Source organism: Cyanistes caeruleus, chromosome 12, assembly GCF_971803275.1.
Source record: "Cyanistes caeruleus chromosome 12, bCyaCae1.hap1.1, whole genome shotgun sequence".
In the NCBI taxonomy this organism is placed as follows: domain Eukaryota; kingdom Metazoa; phylum Chordata; class Aves; order Passeriformes; family Paridae; genus Cyanistes; species Cyanistes caeruleus.
Genome location: NC_141712.1, coordinates 5,395,603 through 5,401,697, shown reverse-complemented (window position 1 = coordinate 5,401,697; position 6,095 = coordinate 5,395,603). Strand labels below are relative to the sequence as shown.

General features: G+C 41.6%; 1 long non-coding RNA gene across 2 annotated transcripts; it reads right to left on the bottom strand.

The window, feature by feature from the left end:
- Positions 1–674: 674 nt before the first annotated feature.
- On the bottom strand, positions 675–5,354 carry LOC111934358 (uncharacterized). 2 transcript variants are annotated; one of them, XR_015275352.1, is made up of 3 exons: positions 5,098–5,354; positions 3,110–3,184; positions 675–1,606 (listed from the first exon to the last, which is right to left on the bottom strand). It is a non-coding gene; the product is annotated as an uncharacterized LOC111934358 (long non-coding RNA). The 2 variants fall into 2 exon arrangements; XR_002867179.2 differs by having other exon boundaries at positions 3,110–3,239; positions 5,098–5,350.
- Between the last annotated feature and the right edge of the window lie 741 nt (positions 5,355–6,095).

Here is a 6,095-nt window from a genome sequence, read left to right as displayed (position 1 = left end):
TTGTCTCACCTAACCTTTGAAACAATGGAATTTCTCAATCTTGTTAAGGAAATAGTAATATAGAACTATCATCTTCCTTTTATATTTACTTTTATCTTAAGCCTAATGGGAAAATGTCTGGAGTTCTACAATCCTTTATAAGTTTCTTGAATTATCTTGTGAGCAGCTTGCTGCAGTTCTTTTTATTAACCTCCAGACCTTACTATTTAACCACAAATAGATTTAGGTCATACATATTGAATTGTTTTGATAACAGTCTAGTGTTTAATAATAAATGCTTCTCCAGAAAATTAAACAGTTCCAAGGCTGTGCTCTACAAATGTGGTTTTGGAAAGAGCACCATATGACAACTCAGATGGGCAAAGAAACCACAGGACATTAGCAATGCTCTGTACAGACTCTTTCTGAGTTGAATAATTACTTAGGGATGATTATGACAGAGATAACAGATAAAAAAAAAATAAGAAAGTATCAATGCCAAGCAGCTGGCTATTAAAAGGCTGCCACCAAGTAAAATGAATACTTGAATTACAAGTAGTTTAGGACCCTGAGTGCCATCCTTTTCTACCTCTAGTAAACCTTTCTCATAACTTTGATCATCTGATGTCCTTTATGGAACTTTATTGTGTAAAGACGATGTAATATTTATTGTTTACAAATCAGCCCATCTCAGGTTTGTTTTTTTTTTTTTTTTTTATTTCCTTTCTATTTACCACTACATTTTTTATTTTTTTTTTAAATTTATGTATCTATCCACTGAAATATTTATGCAAGTTGGGTCCAGAGGGAAGCAATCTTGTTTTTGCAGATTGTAGCTGGTGCTTTGAGACAACTCCACAGAGTAAGTAAACACAGAATAACAGAATTGGTTTTGTGCGTGCTTTCCTCGGGCACACGCTCCCCGCTCCCTGGAATATTTGGAATTTGGTATTACAGAAGGGCTCTGAAGCAGCCCTGCTGAAACCAACAGGAGCAAAACATTTGAAACATGCTGGAGATTTTTCCAGATATTTCTGGTTTTGTTCTTTATCAAAGTTGATAGAAACACGATTTTTCTCAAATGTAATAAATGGAGGAGGTTATCTGCTGCATTGATCTGAAGGTCAACCACTTCCTTTGATATGCTATTCACAGTACTTGATTAAAAATGTGCCGTGTTTGAGTGTAAGAAAGAAGAGGGACTTGCAAAGATTAAAGCCTGAAGATGTGTTCCTGCACAGTACACACAGGCAGAAAGCCACGTATGTCCATGAGGAGTGAGTTGTATGGAACCACAACCCTCAGCTGGCCTTTTTGCAACAGCTTTGTCAGCGAGAGCCTCTCTTGTCCATGTGAACCAACAGTGCAGCATCATGCCTGAGAAGAATTGGTGGAGCTTTCTGCAGTTGTGGGTGGCCAGCAGCCCACTTCTCACCCTCCAGCTCCCTCTCTGTCCTTGCTAGGGACAGCAGTGGCATCTCCAAATTCCCAGTGTGATCTTCTGAGGGCAGGCAGAGGGACACAGCCTGCTCTGTCACCCTGGAGCTGTCTGACAAGCAGCAATCCTCCCCACACCACTGCCAGCCTGGGCACTGCCTGGCATGGTGAGATCCATGAAATAAATGTACTGCAGAGGAAGACATTGAGAAAAACAGTGAGGTTGTTTTCCTCTGGCACAGACTTTCAACAACTAAAATTTGGGCTCTAAATTTGCGGGTATCAATTGCAGTTTATGTGGTAACATAAATATCCTTGCTAATATGGACTGTCTTGATTGAAACCCTCACTAAACTGCATCTGTGGATTTTTCTTGACCTTGCAGAAACTATAAGCTGTAAATAATAACAACATCCTCTCTAACTATTTTAAGCAGCAATATTAGTGCTTTTCTTGTTTTGTTTTGTTTTTCAGCCTCTTCCTCATCCCTTCTCAAGTATTTTCCTCTTGTTTCTTTCTCAGAACTGGCTTCGCCCATCAACCATCTCTGCTGCTGGTAGACTGCTTCTGGTTAATCCTCCCACACCTGATTCCACTCCTCTGCTTGTGATCCACCAGCAGCTTGTTTACCTTCCCATCTTTAGTCAAATGTCAGATTATTTCCTTTCCAACAAAACAAAAACCATTCCTTTGCTTTCTTTCTCCACTGCCCTGGGGATTTTTCTTTCTCCTTCCCATCAATCAGATTACTGTCCATTCACCTTTCTTCTAACACATGTAAAGTGTTACAAAGTTTTGTCATTTCCTCACCCAGAGATTTATAAATTATCCAGTACTTCTTTCCCATTCTGACAGAAAAACTACTGGAAAATGCTTCACTGGTTTTCCATCTTAATTCAGTAGGCTCCATCCCTTCTCTCATTTTTATGACGTCCACACAATACCCTTTTAATTCACACAAATGGATGGATATGGCAGGCATTCAAGCAGCCTCCCTGGGAGAATTCTAACTCTCTCATATGGCCAGAAGAACAAAAGCAGGCAGCTGTTGAAAAGGTCATCAGGAAATAGAAGCTGCAAAAATAGCCCCATCATTCAACCTGCGCTAGGCCTACCTTCCAGCCCCTCTCTACACCCCTGGCACACCTCACCCAGCCACAAGTTTTATCACCTTCGTGATATGGACAAGTCTTCCCTCACTGTAACACTCCTGTCTTGTGAGAAGTTGCCTGAAAATTACACCCTTACTCTGTAACTACTGAAAGAGTTCCCACTGTGTGACTTTTTCCATTCACTTTTTAGCCTAAATTGCCCCAGCTGTGAAACCACTGACTCACAAATGCTTTTGTCCCTGTACTCAGATAAGTTCCTTATGCCCATGCTTGACAGAATTTGGTAGAAAAAAACCCAACAGGTTAAAGACTTTTGAGCACAAACATCTTTTTTTTATGGGTGAAGATTTCATCTACAGCTTGGCCCAGCTCCTCAGCTGGTATGAACTTGCTTCACACTTCAATCCACATACTGGGGCTTTTTTCCCCAGCTTAGAACTATCATTAATAATAAAACCTTCCTCCAAACAAACAAACAAAAAGAAAAAAAAAAAACCACAAAAAAAAACTAGAGAAAAAAACAAAGTCAACAGTACAGAGAAGCAGTAATGAATGTCAGCTTACATGCTACAATATTGTACCTTGCCATATGTTCAAGTAGCTTTCCTTGGAGAATTCCATCTCTCTCACACGGCCAGAAGAATGAGAACAACAAACTGTTGAAAAGGTCATCAAGAAATACAAACATCACAGATGGCATAGGTGAAAGCACTGCGAAAAAGCAGAGTACAGAAAGAACGTGTAGGAGGATCTTTCTCTAATTGGCAGGAGTGAGCTAGAAGGTGCACTTGTACACTGCCTTTGTTAATATTAAAATGCCTATTGCAGGGGCACCTTACAATGTACTTGCCAATTGGTTCTTTTTCTAACAGGGAGATGGAACAGCTTCTCCTGTCGCTGCCATTCCACGCTGAATGTCCCTCCATTTCAGCAGGTTTTAAGGAAAACTGAGTGATTGCAGAGGGGCACCCTGGTGTCCTGCAGAGGGGATCTCTCTTCACAGAAATTTGCCTTAGGAGTCCAGGTTTTATAGCACAGGTCCTGTCCCAAGCAGGAATAAACACATTTCTTCTCTGGCTGTGTCCAGAGAGCCTCCACTTCCCGCTGTCTTAAGGGAACTCATGAGCAGTACCAGGAGCTCCACCAGCTGCCTCAGAGACTCTCTGGGATCAGACTTTTCTTACTTAATGCAAGGTCATGGAGTCACATTTCATCATTGCCAAGAAGGCATGTGGAGAAAAATATTCATGTGCCATGACTAAAGCAAAAAGTGAGTACAGACAGAGTAGCGGGTGAAATTCCAGCTTGCCAAAACCAACCCACAGAACATTTTCTGTAACCTTTCTCACCTGTGTCAACCAGTTTTTATTGTTTTTGTTCAGAGCATTTAGCCTCAGAAAAATAAAAAAAAAAACCCAAAGAACCAAACCCATACTCCCCCAAACCACCAAAACAACTCCAGAAAAAACCCAAACAAAGCCCCTCTAAGAATATATTGCTGTAGCAGAGCAGGTACAGGGTGCTATCAAAAATTCAAGAGTTCTCTGTTGCAATTGTAAAGTTTTCTTGTACATAGAAAGGATTGTGATAGCCAAGACAGACTCATAAAAAAATAGACGGAGAGACTCAGCACTGCACAATTAAAATGCAACTTTCCCATTTACCACCAGAGGGAAATGGTGGAGCAAGGGCATGGCACAGGATGGACACAGCAAGAACAAATGTGTTTATTCCTGCTTGGGACAGGATGTGTGCTGTAAAACCTGGACTTCTAAGGCAAATTTCTGCAAAGAGAGAGCCCCTCTGCAAAGAGGTTTTTCCCACAAGTCAGACTTGACACAACTGTTCCTGTTAGGTGGCATTTATATCATAGCCCCAGAACTGGAGGGATGCCAGCACAGGTCTGGCATACTTCAAGTCCCCAGAAGTGTTTCCAGGAAAACAGGTGAAGCAGGGAGCACTGGAAGCACTGTTCCCAGCAAGGAGCTCAGAACACAGAGGGATCTTCTATAACCTCACAGCCAACTCTCCTCCAGTGGAATCTCACAGTGGAGGTTTCAGCCCTTCACTGTGCAGAGAGAAGGAAACAATGTCCTTGGAAGAGAGAAGAGAATCACATCATCACAGAAGGACAGACCCAGCTCACTCAGGCTGCATAATCCAGAAATGGATGGCAATGGCTCCTCATACTGGGAAAGACAATTGCTTAGCCCAGAGATATTTGCTATTTGCAGGAACTAATCACAACAGAATTTGATAATTTAACAACCATTCTTTTAGGAAAGCTGTTTAATGCTAATAGGCTGCTGTCAGGATTTTTTTTTCTTTAAACTGAAAGCCTAAGAAAGGTATAGGCTGAAAGGAAAGCCATAAATAAGCTTAAAAATCAGCCTCATTATGCAGCAAACCAGGAACCTTAAGATAAACCTTTAAAGAAAGCATATGTAGTCTAACCTCAAGAGCTTGACTGTATAAGGGAATTACTGAGCATGGCTTATGACATGACTGTAACACTCACTGGCATTCCCTCACTAAATTCCTACTGCAAATACAGAGGGTTTTGGCTTACCACAGCCTGTGCAGAATGTCAGGGCTGCTGACAAAGCTGTCCTGCCCTGCTCTTTGCCACAGATGCCTCTGAAGGAGCTGCCAGAAGCAGTGAGGGTCAGCAGCCCCTGCAGCAGCTCCTGCCTGGATGAGGGTGGAAGTCAGAAGCAGCTGTGGCAGAGAGTTTGGAAAGCTCCTCCAAGGCACCACCGAGGGGCTGGAGCTCTGTGGAGAGGGAACAGCTGGGCCCAGGCAGCCCCTGCATCTCTGGATGTGCTTATCAGCTATTTGCTAAGTGGATTAAGTAAAGGGTGTTCTAACTGTGCAATCAGAACACCCCTTTAAAAGTTAAATAAGAGCATCCAGAAGCAAAGGTATTGCAGAAGAATATTACAGGATACAAATTCTTTTTAGCTTAAAATATGCAGAATACCAGAAAGATCAAGAGAGTCTAAAATAACCATATTAAAAGAGAAAAGAAACCAGTTGGAAATAACTTTTCCTAATGACTAAATAAACTTTGCTATAACTTTCGTGTGACCTTTCTGGACAGTTACTCTAGGTAAGGTTTGGGTCACTGTTGTAGAAGGCCAGAGCTTGCAGAAATAATAATAAAAAAAAAATATATTTTTTTAATCTAAAAAAGTGGGGTCTCTCTAACTTCAGACTCCCTGCCTGAACTTCTGGAACTTGAAAGAGAAAGAACATTTTCTCACATTCCCTTTCATTTCTTTCTCCCCTTTTATTATTAATGAGTGGTTTCAGAAATGTGATCACACTTTATGTATTTTCTCAATCTTCACCTTTACACACTTTCACAGAAGCCTTCTATCAGAGCATGGCAATTCATTTAGCACCATCATTAATTGTTTACTACAGCCCCCGGTTCTGACAGAGAGTATTTCAAGGGGCCACTGCAGGTCCTGAGCTGCACCAGAACTGGAGAGCAAATCTAGGTTATAAATAGGACTGAGCATCCTGGGGACCACACGTGGGATCTCACGGAACCAGAGCAGTGGG